Source organism: Lycorma delicatula, chromosome 5 (assembly GCF_047948215.1).
Source record: "Lycorma delicatula isolate Av1 chromosome 5, ASM4794821v1, whole genome shotgun sequence".
NCBI classification, from domain to species: Eukaryota; Metazoa; Arthropoda; class Insecta; order Hemiptera; family Fulgoridae; genus Lycorma; species Lycorma delicatula.
Window position 1 is genome coordinate 9074614 of NC_134459.1, and position 22802 is coordinate 9097415.

Genomic DNA, 22802 nt, shown 5'->3' on the forward strand with positions numbered 1-22802 from the left:
TTGGAAAAATAGTTTTTATACGATAAAATTTTTAAGTCTTTTGCAGCTTCGATTACCAATATCTATCGGTTCAAATTTATCTTTTACTTCAAAGAGGAAGTCGTACTCAAAGTTTGGTAATTTGTTTTGATTTTCATTTTTTCCTAATTCAATTATAAATATTCAGGTACCACATAAAATAGATGTAATAACTTAGACACTAAATTTTCTGAATCTTTGTTCCCGAAATATTACCTTGCGCGAGCATTTACTTGCCTAGTATTTTAGTAAAAATTCTTTTTGAATAATAAACTATACTAAAATAGTATTTCATACTCTTGCTAGAATTATTACGGCAATATCCAGTAAACACTGGCTGTGGTTGTCTATAAATTATGAGTTATTTGTTTATTTTGTTTTTATGGCTAACTACAAAAAAAGACACCGAAAATCCAATTATATATTTAAAAAACCTGCAGGTGATCGAGGAATAAATGAAAAAGAGAAAGTTAGTATGTGAAGTGTTATATGACACTGTGCTTGTTTAAATATAAGTTGAGGTGATATTTGTAGGTTATGTCAAACTTAAAGAATGTAAGTACAGTTTCATAACTGATTTCATTAGTTCCTCGCGAATAAAATAGACAATAGTAATAACAATAAATTTATTTATTTTCAACTGCATCAATTCATAATACATACATGAAAAACACAAGAAACCCATGAAGTATAACCCAGTGAGTAGGTCTAGTAGTTTACTACCCACAAAGCTAAAGCTTGACCATATAGGTAAGAGTATCAGATCAACAATTTAATAAATAAAAAACCCTTAATACACTTAACAACACATATGCACTATTTTCTTCAGTCATTTTTCTCTCACTTAAGACAACACTATTAGTAGATATATAGTGAGAGAAAAATGTAAATATCTTTACATTTGTATCAGGTTGGTGTCAATAAAGATACCATTTAATACAATTAAAATTTAATATGATTGCAATCAACATTTTGGTTATTAATGAATCTAATAAGCTTTACCATAAAATATATGCGAAAACAAATCATTAATAAACATTATGAATAGAATATGCTTAAGAACTGATTCCTGAGGAGACTCCACAGTTCACCTACAGGATATTGCTAACAATCGCGCACAAATATGCAGTTACTTCGGCCCTCCAGATAATATGCAAAACATTTTAAAGCTAAACCTTTAATGTCTGCACTATACATTTTATCTAATACAAGCAAATGTTTAACTGTATCTGTTGATTTATGAATATCAAGAAATAAGCCAGAAATCTTTTAACCATAAAAGTCAGAAACCATAAAATTATTAGCAATTTCACTTTCATCAGAAACAACTTTACCATATACACATATTACAGATAGTTTATTTTTGATAGCAGACATACCAGTTCACTGATTTATAATTCTCCACAGATTCTTGGCAGGTAATTCCTTCATATTTTTAAAATATTGTTTTTTAGCTGTCGTAATCTCATCTCTCTTTTTCTTCAGTTGATACCCAGCAGTGCTATCCATAATTTAATTTTGAATAAAGTAGTAAAAGTAGATTTGTTGAAGGACACTATTGGAAAAATATTTTTTATATGATAAAATTTTTTAATGCATATAAACTAATATCTTTTCACTTTGTATATGCAAATTCCATGAAAATTTGTCATCTACCATCAACCTTAAGTATTTAATAAAATTCACCTGAGATGACTCAGTTGCATTGTAATTGAGTATGAGCACAATTACCATTACCGTATATTAATGGAGCTAATAAGCTGGAAGCAAACATAAAAATTAGATATTGGGATTTTAAAGCATTAAGAGCTAATATATTGACATAAAACCATAAGCCTGAATTTTCCAGATAAGTCAGAAATCTAAAAAGTTAATTAGATGAATATACTAGAGCAGTATCATCTGCAAAACATATAGCTTTACCATAACATTTATGTAAAAATAGGTCATTAATAAATATTATAAATAGAATAGCTCCAAGAACCATATCCATTAAAAATATTCACAATTTCATTCTCATCAGAATCAACATTACCATTTACAAATTTTATTTTTAATAGTAGGCATACCAGTATAGGGGTTTATAATTTTTCACTGATTCTTAGTAGGTAATAAATATTTTTAAAATATTAAATTTTAGCTGCCATAATCCACACATCTATCTTTTTTTAAATTTAATGTGTTCAGTATAATTTTGTGGCTGTGAGGATTTTTACACCCTTTCTTATACAGTCCATCTGAGAAATTGTATGCCATGGACAACAGCCCAACTGTTGTCCATGGCATAAATTAAAATAACAGATTTTGATTAATTAATATACTGTAATAAAATATAAAAAAGTTATTAAAACTGAAAATCAACATCATTATCAAGAATTTTACTGCAATCATGTTCATATAAATATGACCTTAATTTATCATAATCCAGAACCTCTTTAAAATCCTTAACAAAATTATTTTGAGTTCTGTCCTTAGAAATAGCATGGCAACAGCCCTATGACCATTAAAATGTCAGAATAACAACATTATAAATATTTTGTTTATATAAACTTGATTTATAAAAAATGTGATAAATACAGGTTAGCTTATTATCAGTAACTCTAGTATCCGAGCGATGATAATGGTAAAACATTTTTCGCCAGAAAAAAAACTAGTATAAAAATTAACTAAGGAGCTGTACTCATTCATAGTGAGTATTTGTAGATATTGTTAATCATTATTATCCATTCTTTCATTAATATTTATGTTAATATTAACCATTAATAAGGTATCGCGTGTTGGAATTGTAGGAAGAAGAAGGTGAAGGTCAAATTTCAAGTCTAATTTTGCTTATTCCAGCCATAAACACTAAGAGTGTAAAAACTAAACTAAATATATTCCTAAAGAATAACATCTGTATCCAGTATACAATCTATTGTCATACAAATAAAACCCTCCATAACAGATGCAAACACAATAAGCCCAGTAGCTTTAGAAAAATTACTACACACAAAAAATTATGTAATCCATTATTCTATATAAAGAAGCCTCATCTCATCAACTGATTTCATGCATGTTTCAGATAGAAAGACAATATCTTGTTTAATCTTCCAGCTGCTTACCAAACACAAAAAAGTATCAAAATTCTTCAAAAATGCACATCTAACCAGTAACCAGTAAAAATGAATTTGCATAACATTTACAACAAACATATTTTTTCACACACACCCATAGATATCACTAATATCTCTTTGTCAATTAAGTACAGACAAAACAACTCTCTCACGCACGCATTCATACACTCTTATCACACACACATTCCCATAACTAAAAAGAAAAAAATCATCAATCTATCTATCCAGAGAAAGACACTACTCGTATGAAGCTCCTAAACAAATCGTAGGTTAACTCTTCATTAATTACTGGTGGTATACAATAGAATACAAAGTGAAAATGCTTAACTTAAAATATAGTAAAAAAAATTGAGTAAGTACTGTAATTTAATTTATATAATTAAGTAATTGACTGTTTCTATATAATACACAAGCAGAAATGGAATTGAAAAACAAGTAATTTTAGTAACTCAGCAGTCCCCTTTAAGAGTCTTATTTCACTACATTTATGATTTAACTTGTATTCCAATTATCATTAACAATATGTATTTAATTATTACATATGTATTTCAGTACATGGCTTTAAGGATTTAAGTCTGAAGATGATTATAAGGATGATTATAACTTTAACTGCAGACATATTATTTATTTAACAGTACCATAAATTTTCCCATTGTGGAGCAAAACTTTTCTCTATAGATTTAGCTGGCCACCTTGAAGCCTCCAATTTTCAGTAGACATAGATTCATTCATGTAAACAAAGTTATATCATATTAATTCTCCCAACTAATATTGAAAGTTTAACAATTTTACTTTAGGATCTCAACTTTAGTTCAAAAGCAATTAAATTTGACAATTCAATAGAGGTAGTCTGCAAGTTTCAGAATTTCTTTAAAAAATTGTGTGATAATTGTCAATCATTACTTCATTTAACTGAAACCCAATTACAGGTGATATTCTATTCAAAATATCAAAAATATGCTCAGGTTTCCTCAAAGGGATCCCAATTATATTTTCTCAACTACTGGTTTATATTATTATTTTTAGTATTTAAAATTTTTGACAAATTTTATTTAACTTCAAATTTTCATCATTTATTTTCAACAGTTTATTAGAGAAATATATTATAATCATGTTATTCCATTTTTGAATTTATGGAAGTATCATTTCAATATTATCAATTGATAATCTTTTTTTCGTGTTTCAATTAAAATTTCATTTTCAATGTTATCAGATTTGCTTAAAATCAAATCCAATTTATCTTCAACTGATAAACTCTCTTTAATTTGTCTTTCCCCTTACCTTTTTCTCTTTTGTACCAGAACTTGTTCTTGATGTCATTTGAAATTTATGAATTATTAATTCTGTTAAAAATTTTACTTAATAAAAAGTTAATTTTCAATAAATACTACCAGTGTTGACACAGATAAGGTTATAGATGTTGAAATACTTAGAAAATACTGCCATATGATTGAAAATTTAAAAAATGCTCAAGAAAAAGTGGAAAGTACTGCTTTAGGATGAACTATTCTGGAGGAAGTATTTGATGATCTGCGAGTAATAGTAATAATAATTCAAAGTACCTGGGTGATAGTGATTGCAAAGCCTTCGTTTAGGTACTTGAAGATTACAAAGGAAAAAACTTGATGTAAATTCCTATTTGGTACTGGAAGATTGACTGATAGGGAAATAAACAGCTTGCAGAATTATTTTGGTCTTGTCTTGCTATTTGATGAAACCTAAACAGTTTAGAAAATGAGAAGAAATGTTTTACATAAAATATACATTTATCAAAGACCGCCCAAAAATTCCTGTTGGGGAAAAATTTCTGGTGCAAATTCAATAGATGCAAAATCACAGGTGAGCAGTGTACTCATAAACATTCTTTACCACCAGATGTAGCTCAAGTTATCAAATCAATCTTTGAAAGCCTATCAGATAGAAACCTGTTATGGAAATATTTACATGTAATTACCCAAAATCCCATGGAATCTTTTTATAGTCATCTGGAACAGACTTCCCAAAATGTTTTCATTGGATTTTATGCATTCAAAGTTGAAGTATATGGTGCTGTCTTGTCTTTCAATGAAGTTGCTTAGGAAATTATGTTTAAATAAACACTTAGTATTTTAACCTGGTCATAGTGCACTAAATATCTTCGAAGAAACTGACAGAGCAAGAATTAGTAAGGGACTACTTCATGCAGTTCTATTTCTGAAAATTCTTATTCTTTAATTCTTAAGTATAATTTTCTCAAAAACTTGTTGAGCTAGGATGATGAAATTTATGCTAGAACCTTATTAGAATGTTTTAAATGTGCTCTTTGTAGCTATTAATTACACAACAGAAAAATTTGTTCATTATTTTTTTATAGCAAAAACAGAAAAATTGGGTAAATTAAAAAAGTTTTGTTTAAAGTTATTTAACTATACAAAAGTCAGTAAAAAGTGAAAATTATGAGGTAAATAACTTTGTTTTTGAATCAAAAAGGTATCGTAAATACTTCTAAAAATGTAAAATTTACATTAATGATATAGCCTATATTACCTCCTCTTAAAAAAATTAAAAAAGTTTTCAATTCTAGTGATGGGTTGATCTCATAGAATCAAATATCCAATTTAATGGTATATTTTCTTACAGTCAGGTTTTTTTTTGTACTTACGAGTTAGTAATGAATGATATTAGAATGAAGGGATACCAAGGGTGAAATTGGGTAGTGAAAAGGGTTATGAATCATATTATATAATACTATAGGTTTTAATTTTATAAGTATATTATGTTTTGTTATTTGCAAATTATATTTGACATTGATCTAATTAATTGGTCTTGGGTAAGACTTTTAACTACTTCAATCTGCTTCTTCTCTTGCACTGCCTACTTCCTTGAAGAGATAGGAACCATGAAAATTGTATCACTCACAAACAGTTATGTGGGCAATATAATTTCCAACAAGATCCCCATTTATTGTGCCACGGTGGTAGTATCCTTAAATAGCCAGCTGCTTCTTTATTGGTACTAAGTGGGACGTAACCTCTACCTGCGGTAGTATATGGAAACATTGTTTCCTTACTAGTAGTTGCATAATAAGCCAGAAATTAGCTTAGATGCATACTGTAATATAATAATTAAAAAATATAATAATATAATTTAAAATTACTTAGATTTAATTTTATCATTATATTTTTGTATTACACCTGACTGGTCTTGTGGTTAAGTTGTTGCAACAGCTGATTTTTGAAGTGGAGGGTTCTGCGATTAGAATCTTAGTAAAAGCTATTTAATCTTAGTAAAACCGGTGTACTTTGGTGGTTGGGGTTCAATTAACTACACATTTCAGGATTGGTAGGTCTGGGTCTGGTACGAGACTACATTTCATTTGCTTGTCACTTATATCATCCTCATATAATTGGGCCATAGGGGTTGCTTATTGTTCACAAGTTGAACATATTGCAATGTACACTTTACAAATATAAAAAAGTTTTGTATAGTACTATATTTTTCAATATTATTATTTTTCTTTCTCATTGATTTTATTAAAATCTTATTTAAAAAGTAAAAGCTATGTGTGAAATTTAATATTGTTATAACAATATTTGTTATAATATTATTATATTTAGAAAGTATATGCAGAAATTATCTCGTTAAAATGAATTTTAGAAGTACAAACTAACCTCCACTTCAGCTACCATGTAATCAAGATATCACATCTATTTGAATTCTGATTAAAGTTAGAAAATCATTATTGATAGAAATGTAAATATTACATAATTTATTACATCTAGAGGTCTTCACAGATAAAATGGTTTTGGTATGCATATGTGTTTGCTGGAACAAAAAGATCACTTCTCCCTCTCTTTTACTTAAGTAACTTTCAAAGCAGAAGGAAAGTGATAAAAATATAGTTATTTGACCTCTTGGCCTCTAACTTTATGAAGTAATTTAGTTAAATATGACAAAAAACAAAAAATGCTTTTGCTGTTTCCATCCTGGGCAAAATTACTATAAACCAATGAGTTGTGGGTGGAATGAGCACGTGCTGCCTGGAAGTAACTTTTACTGCCCCTCTTACCACTTTCTTTATTGGTAGATTGCCCATACTTACTATTTATCTCTTTTCCCATTCACTTGATGATGAGTTATGTGAATGCCAGTCAGATGCTCTACCTCTACCTGTGGTCACTGAGACCTTGACAGCCAGTGCAAAGACCTTTAATTAGCAAATGTATTACCTTTCAACTTGACTAACATGTAAATTTTAATCATCATTGTGTGAATGCCCTGCCAGAGAAATCAGTGTACTTAAAATGTTTCATGATCACGATCACAAACTCAGTTCATTTTGTTCTGTGTTTGGGTTGCATATGTAGTGTGATGGACTACTACTATACTTCTATAGTATTAATAATTATTTTTAGTGGTAAGTGTTGTATTGTGTAAGTCTAAAAAATTCATATACAGTATAATTATCAGGATGAAAAAACACAGAAAAAACTATACAGTTAGTGATGATAAAAAACAAATGCCGTACTATAAATACTGTAATATTGAAATTAACAGTAGCAAGAGCCTTATGCATATACTTGCAAATACCCCTTAGTATAAAGCAAATGTAGAATATACAAATCACCATCTTTAGTGTAGCCACCAGTCTATTAACAGCATCTTTTCCTCATTACATAATAAAGTTACTGAAGCAAAATTGCAGAGAATAATCTTCCTTTAGAATTAATGGGTACATTACCATCATTAATATAATAAAAGCAATCGCTCCTGATAGTGCAATAATTAAAATATTAAATGTGGTTGCACTGATGCTTTATATTTAATAAATAATGCTTTAGCGGTTGATGCTAGAGATATCTTATCAGAAAACTCTTTCTCTTTGATTGCTGATAAATCAGTAAACATTTCTTTTACAAAATCATTAGCTGTTGCTATGAGTCAAAAATGAAGACTCATTCTTAAGCATCACTGACAAGTCAGTAGTTCATCTTTGTTCAAAACAATTATTTTGCTGCTTGAAGAATTAGAAGTACCACTTACAAACTTGTTAGGATTTACCACTCCACAGAGAATAATGCCTCTATAATGATGGGGCAGCAAACAGGAATAAGCTTAAAGAGTTGAATGAACATTTATATATATATCTAGATGCATTTGGCACAGCGTTAGTGTGTAGACTTCACAAGCTTGTACTGCAAATACCTTCCACATGCTGTTGAAGAGCTCTATAGTGACATATCCAATTTTATTCTAAAGAAACCAGAAAGATTAGAAGAATTTAAGGTGATTCAACATTAAAGCTCATAACTTAAATTAGGTGAAATATGATGGTTGTTTATAAATTATGTAGTTCAAAGGATTGTAGAACAGTGGAATGTTTTACTGTCTTATTTTAATTTTTGTGTTGAAGATGGAATAGAGCAAGCCCAGTCAATTTTAAATTCTCTTCAAGACCCTGTCATAAAGGTGTATTTTTTTATTTGTGGCCATTTTCCTACCACTTGTAACACACCTAAACTTAAAGTGTATCAGGAGACTTCATATAGGTTTCATCAGTTGCTCTTAAATCTTGCAGACAATAGAGATTCTTATACTGCCTATAGAGGCTCTTATACAGCAGCTGAAGAACATGGAATAAATTGAAAAAACCATAAGGAATTTTAAGTCAAGTGTCTATCCTTTTATTTTGGATTCTGCAAACAAGTTTTGAAGAGGGTGGATTTTTTCAATCCCCTTTTAAGAAATATGTCTGTGCTGATTCCAGAAAATTGCAAAAGAAGTGTTAGTATCATGCTATTAACTGTACATTTCCCTAATGTAATTGCAAAAAGTGTTTTGATGTAGGCGGGGAATGAGAGTTAGCCAAGTCCACAGAGTTATTGAAAAGGAATCAAGAATTTATGAAATTTTGGAACACTACTTTTGAAATGAAAAATACTGTTGGTGATACATCATCTCAAATTTTACAAAATTTTTTAAGGTAATGATCTGCTTACCACATTCCTATTCTGCTGCAGCAGGAGGTATCTTTTCTGCTGTTGCTGTTAACAAGACCAAATTGTGAAACAAAACTCCAATCCTCTACAATATGGGCTCCTAATAAAGGAGAAACTGAAACATTCGTCAGCCCAAAATTCACACATTTCAAAACTAATTATTGTCCTTGTAAAGTCTTATAAGGATTAAGAAAAGGCTAAAATGTGTGTATTTTACACGAACGCATATTAGAATAAAATAATCTAATCTAAATAAAATAATCATTATTATTTTTATCCTTGCAATAATAATTTTTGATGTTTATTTTTCTACTGAACTAAATTAATTATGAACTTTTTTTTTAGTTTTGGTGGTACTACATTATTCCATGTAAGTTATTGATAAATACTACTGTAGGGATAATTATACTGTAGGATTGCAAAAGATACAAAAGTAATTTTTTTCATAGCGTGAACTATAAACCAGCGTCCTGGAAAGCAGTTACGATAAGAAAACATTAATCAACTTTATTTCTTATAGGCTTATTCAAAAAATAAACTAAGAATTCTAAATAACTGTTATAAATTTAGTAAATTACTGACCTAGCTAGTTTTTAAATGTTGAAAGTAACAAACATTATACACGATGTACTTACTCTGACTTCGTAAATCAGGTGAAACTACAGAAAAACATTACTACAATCACAGTTAAAAAGACTAGTGGTGAACGCGTCTTTGTAAATCAGCTGATTTCGAAGTCGAGAGTTCTAACATTCAAATTCTATTAAAGGCAGTTACTTTTATACGGACTTGAACACTAGATCGTGGATACCGGTGGTTGGTGGTTGGGTTTCAATTAACCACACATCTCAGAAATGGTCGACCTGAGGGAACATGATCATGAAGTGTTTTCTATAGACAAAAGGAGTTCCGCTGAAATTCATATGCTGTTCATTTCATATAATATTAATACTTTAAAAATAAAGAAATTATGAAGGCATAATTGAAATTAAATTAAGCATGATTTTAATGAAAAATTCAGTAATGGCTCCCCAAGCATTAAGAAGTTGGGTAAATATCTACTTCTGTTCATAATTTTAAATGTGTTCATGAGGTAATTTTGCAGGATAGAGAAGATAATGGTGATAAAATTACTGTTAACCAAAGTTTCGGCTATATAAAACTTATCTGCATAAAAAAAACCACTCGCAACAGACTTTGCAAAATCTATTTGCAATAGAATTAGCTATAATAAAGTCTCTATCTATAATGAAATCCACTGACTAACTGGCAGTGTAGAGTTGAGAGTTGATTAATTAATAATAACACTGATCAATATGATTTGTGTCACACGAGTACCAATAGGTGTATTTAATGCAGTTTTTTATATTTTTCAAATATGTATTCAGAATTTCTCCATCACCCACAGTTTTTTTATTATTTTAATTCTTTTAAATATTTTAAAACGTTTTTTCATCCATTTGTCCACTGTAAAGTAAAAGCTATTAGAGCATTGTAATTATGATGGGACCAAATGAGCTAACGCAAAGGGTAGTGTTGCTACTGTTGTGCAGGTTCAGATGTGTATAGACATGTACAATGTGACCTAGTGTTGCACACTCATCAGAACGATGCCAGTTGTAAGGTATTAGTGAACCAGTAAACACGTCATTGTAACTGCTTTGTGTGTCTGAATTATTGTATATTGCATATTTATAACTTTATTTCTTTTAATTAGTCTTTAGTTACAAAATGCCTAGAGTTTGTTCAAATCATTCTAACAATTTTTCTTATGTACGTGGTGAAGTGATGCTCAAGTCCCAAAGGTGAAACCTTACTCCTTTAGTAAAAAATGTTATGAATTTTATTTTGGGTGTAAAGTCAGGGACCAAACAAGGACCTGGGCCCCACATATCTGTTTTTTGTCATGTTCTAGGCTTCTCACTGCATGGAAAAATGGCACACGCCACACACCATTTTCTATATCTGTGATTTGGAGGGAACCCAAAGATCACTCTTCTGACTGTTATTTCTGTTTAACAAACATTAAAAAGGTTACTCAAAATTAACACATACAGTGGTGTACCCTAACTTGCAATCTGTAATGAGACCAGTTCCACACTGTGAAGAGCTGCCCATACCAAGAGCTGCCTCCAGAATGTGTGACAATAAATAAAGAGAGCTCAGAGTCTAATGGAAGCAAGGAAGAAAAAGAAACAGATTCTGTTAACACAACTTTTGAACAAAGGACAGTTTATCTGAGCCTCATTTACTGACTCAAGAAAATCTTAATCTCATACAAGATTTAAATTTATCCAAAAAACAGTCTGAAATGCTTGCTTCCCGGCTAAAAGGATGGAATCTTCTTCAAAAGAGTACAAAGATATGTATGTATTGTAATCATCATTTTGAATTTAAAGACTGTTTTTTGAAGAAAATGGCTTTGTGTTTTGTAACGACATTTCTTCTCTTATGGAGACACTTTGTAATGAAGATAAACCAACAGAATGGCACTTGTTCATTGATTCCTCGAAAGTTAGTTTAAAAGCTGTGCTTCTGCATAATGGCAATAAATTCCTATCGGTACCTGTGGCTCACTCTGCTAGTATAAAATAAACATATAAAACTTTTAATTTATATTGGAAAAGCCAATGTGCAATGTATGAATGGAATATTTGTAGTGATATGAAGGTAATTGCACTTATTCTTGGTATGCAGCTTTGTTAAACAAAGTACTGTTGTTTTTTGTGTGATTGGGATAGTAGGGACAGAAAAAACCATTTCATTAGAAAAGAATGGTCTAAATGTGTATCGCTCAATGCTGAACAGAAAAATGTGAAACATGACCCATTGTGTAATCCTAAAAATGTGTATCTACTTCTGTTATACATTAAATTAGGATTAATGAAGAATTTTGTCAAGGCCATGAACAACACTACTGGTTTCATATGCTTAAAACAGAAGTTTCCTAAAATTAGTGATGTAAAAATTAAAGAAGGAATATTTGTGAGTCCACATATACGATCACTAATACATGATGAAAAGTTTGAGGAACTATTTATTGAATCCACTGGAGAAACCAGCTTGGCAAGCATTCAAAAATTTTACTCAGAGTTTTTGGGGAAATTGAAAGGCGGAAAATTATCGTGATATTGTCAACAATTTTATAACATCTATAAAAATTTGGGTTGTAATATGTCCTTAAAAGTACACTTCCTGCACTTGCACCTAGATTTCTTCATGGAAAATCTTGGTACAGTTAGTAATTAGTATGGGGAGCACTTTCATTAGGAAATTTCAGTTATGGAAAAGTATTTGCCCTGAAGTATCAGGTCAAATGGAATCCTAATATGCTAGCCGATAATTGTTGGACTATCAAGAGGGTTGCTCCACAGGCAAAATATAGCAGAAAATCGTAACTTCTTACTTTGAGTGAGTCAGATGTTTGAATATTGTGTAGTTAAGAATGTAGAAAGTATTAAAATGTTTGAAATTATAAATACCTGCTCTCGGAAACCTTGCATGATGAGGAAAAACCGATATCATATTTGATTTCAGAAGAAAGAATAATATCAAAATCACACATTTTTCTTCCAGAGACAAAAAAAAAATTATTTTTTGTTCCCCAGCGAAACTGAAACATTTTTTAAATGTTCTATTCAATCATATTCATTATGATAAAGTAAAACACTAAAACTATATTACATGCAGAACCTTTGAAAAATTTCAGCATTTAAATCCCTCCTATCCACACAAAACATTTCCTTGCAAAGAAAAATGAATTAAAATGAACTGACAAAACAAAAGTAACAGAGATCTATTATTACTTGTACTAAATAGATCATATAAGCTGACAGTACTCATTTGGTTTAAGCAAGCAGTAATAGCACCATAAAGAAAGAATAATTCTTATATAGCAAATAATTTCTGACATGATATCATGTTATAAAAATTTTGTATTATTATCAAGTATCCTTGAAATATTACACTTACAATTACATATAAAACAGATAGATAAATTTGTTGTTTTTTCATTCACTAACAGATATTGCAATACAGACAGCAGATTGATTTTTTCCAACTCCTGACCAATGAACATTAGTATGCATTGTAGCTGAATAATGGATTAGGATTCTGTCATAAATAAGGTTTAATATTATGTAACACTAACAGACTTAATTCTAATTTAGCCTATCCAGTGCTAAAATCAGCTGCTATAAGAAGCCTAGATAAAAATTATTAGAAAGGAACCATGACTACAGTACTCCCCCTCATAAGCAGGCATAACTTGACTGATGTAATGATGTAATGACTGATGTAGTAGCTGACAAGATTTAAATTATAACATTAAACATATGGAGCATAGTCAACCTTCTTAACAAAGGACCAGCAGTTTTCTTCTTACCACAGACCCATTAAAATTTGTAATAGATCTGAAAAATATTCAATTCTTCAATCAATGAATAAGGAATCCAGTTATTCTATCCTTTACATTTAATAATATTACTATCGATATCAACTTATATTAATTAATATAACTATCAGTCTTCACAACCTCTCTCTAAAACTATATATAAAATAAAATAAACTAAAATGGTAAATTTCAACATATGAATCAAATTTAAAAATTAATTTTCAGTGCATTACTCATTAAAAACATTAAATAAGTTTAATCAAATAAACAACATTCAGTCCAAAATATGTTATACTGCTTCTTGAAATAGAGCTGATAAACTGTAAAAAAAGAATAATATTTTTAAGATATATACATATTAAATTGTACAGAGTGAGCAACATAAAACCGAACGCATAGTGAAACCACTACCCAACATTATTTATGAAAAACTCTCACACAACTAGTATGACTAGTGGATGTACATATATGTTACTACTAATTGTTGTTTCTGTTTGTCAGGTGGTTACATGTCAGTGTAGTATACATTTTGTTGCGGTGCAGTATTGTGAGTGCAGTTGTGTTTGTGTAAAACACCTTATTCAATCCAGGAGAGGATAGCTACAGTTGAGGCCTACATTCGTTCTGGGTTGTATGAAGAATCACATCAAGTACATGTAGAAAAATTTCCAAATGCCTGAATTCCAGCGAAGAATAGCATACATGATTTAGTTAAATAATGGTGTACAACAGGTTCAGTTTCAAATGCAAAACGAAATGGGCAACTTTCATTAGGACTCCACAGGCCATTGCTGATATTGAAAAGAGAATTACTGCCAGGCCAAAAAAAACTCTACACAATTTATCCCAACAACCTGGTGTTAAATACACATCTTGTCATATTCTTCATGAATTAAGATTCAAACCATATCGTGTTACAACTGTGCTTCAACTGAAGGAGACAGACAACAAGCTGTCAGCAGAGGACGGTAGCTTCTATGTTCCCCAGAGTGGTCTACTTGTGATTTTTGCATCTAATCTAAGGAAGTTTATGCATCTAATCCCTCACAATATTAATGAACTGAAGGTGAACATTAATGAGAAATCAATGCAATTGACAACATTTTGTGTGACGACTTTCAATATGATCAGTTGAGGACAAAAGTGCATCGATGTCCAGGGTGGTCATTTTGAACATCTTTTGTAACAATAAGGTAAATAAATGCAACATTTAAATTATATTTTATGTTTTTCTTATTTAATTTATGCGTATCAATCATAAAATTTCATTCCAACATAACCTACTGATTCTGCAGCGATTATGTTATGGGTACAGTTTTATGTTGCTCACTCTGTATTATTCAAAGTAAAAGTTACAAATATAAATTTATTTAAAGACTAGTGGTTAAATAATACAGCTTTGTTTAGTTGCCATAAATATTGTTTTTTTTTTTTTTTAAGAGCCACTTTATGAAAATGTTCTCTTTTCCCCTAGGATGTTTCAGTCTAGTATTACAGTGACGTTATAGTAACATTCGTTCTATCACATCTTTCAAAACATGCCAATAATTCATTTTTATCTAAATAACTAATAGAATTTTTTATTTGCTTATTTAAGAAGCACAGAAATAAAAAAAAAAATCCAATAATAAATATTTTTTCACCTCAGCATGTTAATTCAAATATATGAAAAAATGTTTATTTTTATAAAATGATAATAAAAATACTGTCTTTTGCACAGAATAAACATTTCAGTTACGGGAGCTTCAATAAATCGCAAACTTGTCAGAGAACATGACGTTCTTTTTAATATTTGCTCTCAGAAAGCATTCAGTCAATAACTAACATGCATAAACACATTGATCAAGGCCATTGCCCCTCAATTCATTAACTGTAACTGGATGAAAACATTTAACTTTTAAGTCCTTCTGCATACAGTCTCGCACTGTCCATCTTGTAATGCTTAATTCTCCAGAACGTCTGGGCATTGATTTCATCGGAGATTGTTGAATCGATGTCTCCACAGCAACATGTCTCTGCTCAAGTACTCGACATCCCATTACGTGGTGCATCAAGAACACTTTCCAATGCAAAAGCCTTCTTCTCCTATGTCAGTAACATTTGCTGTGATGGTGATGATTTCCCAAAATGCACAAAGAAGTTATTCATAATATTCTCCAAGTGTGTGGACGTTCATGAACCCACACACAACCTAATAAATGCTCTTCAACAGTGCACATACTCATTATATGCCATCATTCCACAATCAACTACTACTAAGGTCATCCCACCATGAATGAACACATTGGATGACCCCCACCATGGCTTATCCTCCCCACCTTTTCCAGCAGCACTGAGCAATATCAACATTGAGAATTGGCAGCAGTAGAGAGCCCAATTAAGCTGTATTTATTAGTCTTAGTATGGGTGGGGGACTTCCCACCCATATAGAACAAATATATATACTTGTAGCCTCTCTTATTAAGAAGAAAATTATATAAAAATTTTAGTAGAAAAGTTGTATTTTCAATTAGTAGTTGAGAAACAAACTTAAATTAGTAAGATTTAGCACTTCATTATTGTTCCTCTGAGATTCAGTTACGGCTACAAAATAGGCTACAAATTATGGCTACATAATAGGAGACAACACAACAGTCTAAATAACATTTTGCAGAAACCATTTACAAATATTTTGTAGACTAACAATGATCAACTTACTACAACCAAAACTAACACTAAAATCTGATACAATTTCACAGATTGCATTAACTACTTTCAAAAATAAACTACTTATAAAAAGTCAGATCTGTGAATTACCACTACGCTTACATCAAGTAACTCATGAAATATTTTGCAGTTGATTAGCACAGATCGGTATCATAAAAATTGGGAAATATATATTAACTAATTTAACATTGTGAATAGTTTCACACAAACCCTATGGATAACAGAAATGTTTACAGTTTCTAACTACGATGACAAACCATATCTAACACAGAAAAGAATTAGTAAATATTTAACAAGCAGATTAAAAAAAATAATTTTATCTGTATTAACCTTAAAGCTTATGCACAGATAAAAATTATAATTAATTCCTAACAAAAATCTTTTTTATCAAGTGGTCCTCCCAAAATATTGATCTTTCTATTGTTCATATTATGTTACTTATATTGTAACATAATTGATATAATGGAACATAAATTTTTAGGTTGTAATATTTAATGTTTTATCTAACAATATAATCAAAGAATCATTATTATAAATTAAATAACAACTACTTTTATTAATTGCATCTTAATATCTTTGATCATTGTTATAAGTTATATATTTTATTGGAATATCTCTGGTGATATCAAATGATGAAGTACAATATTTTTCTTAAAATAATTTCTACCCAAAAGACTGGAGCAAAACTGGTATTTTTAAATAAAAATTGATAAAGCAGACTATACCAATTATTTCTACAAAATGAAATATAGACTGGAGCAAAACTGGTATTTTTAAATACAAATTGATAATGCAATACCAATTATTTCTACAAAATAAAATATAATTTAAGCATTGATGTGATCTTTTCAATTGTTTGATTGTTTATATATAAGCAACATATAATTATATATGGAGTGTACTGGGACATATTTTCCAAACTTCAGGAAGTGATTCTGAGCACCAAAATGAGCAAAAAATCTACTTCAATTAAATTTGGCAAATCTAAGAATAGTGTCTTGTTCTACAAAATAAAAAATTTTGAAAACGTCAACTTCAAAGATTTCAAAATGGCCGCCATCTTAATTCTTTAATCTTCAATAGCTTTGTAATTATTTGTTTGATCAAATTTTTACTTTTACAAAATTTTATTTTGAACAAAAGTACACCTTATTCATAAAAATCGATTGATATACAATTGAGTTACTGCAGACAATTAACCCGGCAGTACGCTTGGGCACTGTAATGCAAGCTGATAATTTTTTGCCTGTTTTAATTTCCTCCACTAAATGTAATAAAAATTATTAATATTTTGTTGATTCTGCTTTCTTTTTTTATTCTACATAAGAATTTGAGTAACCGCTGCCCCTGAACCTTGTCAGCAAAAGTAAGCAAAGCATGAACCTCTCTCCACCTAAGATACGTAATACTAGAATGGCTCTAAGCAGATTAAAAACTTGATTAATGATTGCCAAAATAAATCAGGAGATATTAGTTAGTGGTCTTAGGATGCTAACTGAGAATACCAAGCTCCAGAAATAACTACTGAGGAAAATTATGAAGGGTGATAAAACTAGATAAAATTTCAGTATACCAATTTTATCATTTTACCCTGTTTATGTAACATAGTTTAATCTAAGGACTTTCTTAGAAAACATAATCAAAATCGGTATGTGTTGCAAAGTTCTAAGTTGATATGCCAATTAACATATACATTTAATGAAAATAACCACTTCGATGTATTCATTTTTATGAGTATTCAACATGATGAAACAATGATGGCAACTGAGTAAAAATCAAACTAAATAAACTTAACCAAGAACTCTGCCTAAATAATACACTGCTGCTTAAAATTAAACTCATATCATCAAAATTTTGCACTTCATAAAAATACAGGAATGTATAGATTAACCCTCCTAAAATAATATAATAATTTCAATAACAAAATCCATGCAATACTCCCTTATTTTCTTAGAAGTTAAAATAAAAACTGAAATCAGGTCGAAAATAAAAGCAATTTTAAGTTTTCAGTAAATAAACATAAAATTCTGAAACAATTTTCAATTTAAAGATTAACAATTCATTCTTATTGCATTAATAGAAATAATTAAAAAATTCACTAACTAAATACTAAATTAATTAATTAATTTAATCTAATTAAATACTAACCTTTTGGACAAGCATTCATCACATTATTAACAAAGTTCGTAAAACATTCAAATAACCATACACTGTTTATCAGCTTGTTCATTTTAGCTTATAATCATCCATCCATTGGCTGAAATTTTTTTCTTTATTTTCTAAAACTTATTTGATTAAAAATTAAAATGACTTGATAGGTGGTATCATTGATGATATGTTTACTACAAAACTATTTTTTTTAAATCAGTAACACACAATGTATTATTATATAATATCATAGTCAATATTTTTTTTATTATTAATAATTTTAAAGTGTTATCTGAAACAAATAAAAGTGACTAATTATCATTAAAAATAAAAACAAAACAAAGTAATAATTTTAATAATTTTGAGTAATATTAATCACCATCTTATAGGTGATCTGATTTTATATCAGGTATCTGATGTAAAATCAACTCAAGTTGTACCAGAAGAGCGTATAATATGTAAGCAATGATATTTATTTCCCACCACTAGTTTAGACAGCAAGTACTTAAAGGAAAAGAAAAAGAAAAGCATAAAACATAGACAGAGCTATGAAGGATGTAATACCATAAAGAAAAATACTTTGAATAAATTTTCTCACTATTCTCAAATTTAATATTACAATAATTGAAATAGGCACAGTGTATCTAAAAAGTTTCTTGTTTTAGACAAGTGACACTATCTATCAACAAATGGCAGAACTACATAATAGTTAGATCACTCACTAAGAGTGGTACTTGAGAAGTAAGAATTTTGACTTGAATTTTTTATTTTGTTCCAATTTTGTGCTGGAAAAGAGAGAATTTATAAAATTTTCTATATATCTTCAAAAAAAATTCTCCAGAAACTTGAGTTGATAAAAGCAACATGTAATAGTAAGCATCCTTATGTTAGGTAATGATTGGCTATTGGAGTGTTTCAAGCAATTAGAATGGAAATCATTAGTTGATAAAATTTGCTTTCTGGCAAATTTGAACAAATCAAACGGTTCAAAGACATAAAGATTGAAAACTATGCATCATTTAGAAAATATATTCAAGTTTCATAAGATTGAAACATTTTCTTGATTTACGATTTTTGTGATATACTACTCCTTACCAAATGAAATAGAAAAATTAAAAATCAATATGATATATAGCCAAGGGTTACACAAATAAATAAAAATCAATTTTTTTTAAAAATGCATATAATTGTTTATGGAATTTTACGGTACTGTAACTACCATACTTTAACTTTGGTGATCTACAGAAACCAGTTTGTTAAATGTGAGATTTTACCTTTCACACATCTCATTTTCAACATCCTACTCCCTAAGATGTAGAAGGTATGGCAGAAACATCAGGTTGAAGAAATACAATCTATCACATTTTCCAGGAGTTTAAACATTATATTTGATTACTTCAATTTATTTGTGATAATACAAAAAAGTAGATAAAAAATTATCAAAATGATATTAATCTTGTACTAAGATTTCAGATGTTGAGATGCAAAAAAAATTAGGAAGACTTTTTTTATCAAAAGCAATTTTTTTCCTTCTTTTATGCAAGCAATTGTTATGGAAAACATGGGGAAAATTAAGCAGTTAAAACAGCAGCATAAAATCAATAGAAAGAATAAAATTAATACCATTGAAGTTTTTTATTAGAGTATTATGTACTACTATGTTACATAATGCCAGATGCACACAACTATTTTTTTATGATGAACAACTTCCTTTCTTTTTCTGGTTAGCCTCCGGGAATTACCGTTCAGGTACTACTTCAAAAGATGAATAAGGATAATAAGTATGAGTGTAAATGAAGTGTAGTCTTGTACAGTCTCAGTTTGACCATTCCTGAGGTGTGTGCTTAATTGAAATCCAATCACCAAAGAACACCGGTATCCACAATCTAGTATTCAAATCCGTATAAAAGTAACTGCCTTTACAAGAACTTGAACGCTGGAACTCTCGACTTCCAAATCAGCTGATTTGGGAAGACGCATCCACCACCAGACCAACATGGTGGGTTATGATGAACAATCTGAAAAGTTATCGCCTAACTTCCCAAAAACAACACTGCTATTGCACAGATTACATTAAAGGAGAGAATAAACATTTTTTTGGAAAACAGGCCATTTTACATACCGTACACAACACCATTTGGTTGAAATCCTAACTTATGCCCTACAAAACAAAAAAATCTGATATGGACAAGAAACTTGACTTCCTAGTACGCCTTTTAAATTACATATACACATTTTTTTCTGCTCCTTGTTTAAACTTATTTCATTTGAAAGTGAGATATGATCTTCCAATTCTTTAATAAAGTGGATAGTTACACAATTTCATTGTGGTGGATATCACATTACATCACATTTTTTGTGGTATCCATATCACCATTTTATGTTATTTTATATATTAATTTTGTTTCACATCGCTCAAGTAGATATGTAGTGTAAGTGAGAACGTGTTGAATCCGTAACCATGTGCACAATGTTCGAATCCGACTTCGTATACGTTTATTTTTATTTTTTTTTTTTTTTAAATTAAAAATATTGATTTACTAATTATTAACGTCTATTGAAAAATTTTTTAATTAAAATGAATAGTACAGAAACTTTTATTTTGCTAATAACTTCTGATTTTTTTCATATTTTTTTTTATTGTTATTATTGAACTATTATTTATTGTTAAATTTTTTTTTTAATCAGAAGTTAATAATTATTAACGAATCAATAAAATTAAAAGAAAAAAAAGTTAAAAAAATATTTGTATATTAAGTTGGATTCGAACCAATGTGCCTTCCCCTTGTAAGATCCAAATATTTCATTAATTAAAATTTTATTTGGCTAAACTCTGGAACCAATGAAAATATGTACTACTTATGATGTATTGTTGAAAACCTCTCAATGAGGGCTTATTACTGCAGTTAAGAAAAAGTCCAAAATCCAAATATTTTTGATTTTAGGATTTTTTGAACATTTTTGGTTGTTGCTTTTGATTCAGTTGATTGCAATCAAAAGGGGAGGTGCACAACTAGATGTTGCAAGTCCTAAATACAAAATTTCAACATTCTACAGCTAATCGTTCTGGAGTTATGGGAGATACAAACATATATACAGACGTCACGCTAAATTAGCCAAAATGGATTTAGGGATGGTCAAAATGGATATTTCCATTGAAATCTGAAAACCAAAATTTTTCACAATTACATTTTTCCTTTACTTTGTACAAAGAAATAAAAAATGGATAAAATTCACAATATACATATATGTACATGTAAATATACATGGTTACATGCATGTAACTCCAAATGCATGAATATACACATGGATATGCGAAAATGTTCAAGTAAATTTGAAAGTAAATCATGAATAAAAATGTAAGTCTTCCATGTAAATCTAAAAATGATATCTACCAAAATAAATTTTTAAAAAACTATTCTTAAAATGCACAGTACTAATTAGTTTATCAATAAATACTGATAATAGTAAATTGCAGAACTCACCGAATTATACCAGTGCTATAACATTAATATATTCTGTAACAATCTCCGTGGTGAAGAAGTACAAACAAATTTACTACGTGGACATGGAAGCCTTCTAAGACATTCAGCTAATTTACGATCGCATTCACATAACCTTTGACCACATGATGGTCCTAATGCTGTAAAATAATAACATTAAAATAAATAGATACACAGTATTATATTCAACTCCATTAAAATACAGGCTGTTCCTCACAATATGAGGCTAATAGAAAAATTTTAAAAACTGGAACATTACAACCCAATGGACAAAATTACAACCCAAATGTATTTACTGAAATATTGGAATACACCAATAATTTTCATAACACTAGTATATTAGCGAAATTTCATATATATATCTGAGTAATAATAAACTAATAAAGGAACAAATCAGATTTTATAACAATATACTATTTAAGCAAATTATACAATAATTAATAACCATTGGATTGGCTAAGTGATTCAATGTGTATTTCATAACAGTTATGAACATAATCACTTTAATTTTTATCTTTGATTTAATTAATTATAAAAATGTATATTCACAACTATAAAATTCATAATTAATCAATAATCCCTGATGATGGAGGAATAATCCAAAAGCCCTTGTATAATTAATACAATTGTTGTTGAAAATAGTCTATATAAATTTAAAAGTTGGTAGAACTGCTTTTATTCTCCCTTTTTATCTTTTTCTTTCAAGTGTGTATACGCTCAGCATTTCATACACCCTATCAACTCTGTCTAAAAATATAATCATTGACAATGTTTGGGACCATTGTCTTCTTTCCTTTCTGTACTACTTTTACGCATTCTAATTTTGTTGTCAAACACAAGACATCTCGTTTATCTTGCCACTTCAACACCCTCATTTTACCCACCTTATCACATACTGAAAGAATTTTATTTTTATTTAATTTTAAAGTAGATTTATATTGTT

At 29.3% G+C, this 22802-nt stretch overlaps 1 long non-coding RNA gene across 2 annotated transcripts in view; it reads left to right on the forward strand.

Annotated features, from left to right (window-relative positions):
- Positions 1-336: 336 nt before the first annotated feature.
- LOC142324705 (uncharacterized) overlaps positions 337-22802 on the forward strand; it is a 40892-nt gene continuing 18426 nt past the window's right edge. The window contains exons 1-2 of one of the 2 annotated variants that reach the window (XR_012756362.1): positions 337-573; positions 14004-14695. This is a non-coding gene — a long non-coding RNA (uncharacterized LOC142324705). The remainder of the gene's footprint in view (positions 574-14003; positions 14696-22802) is intronic. The other variant, XR_012756363.1, reaches the window with a different exon arrangement.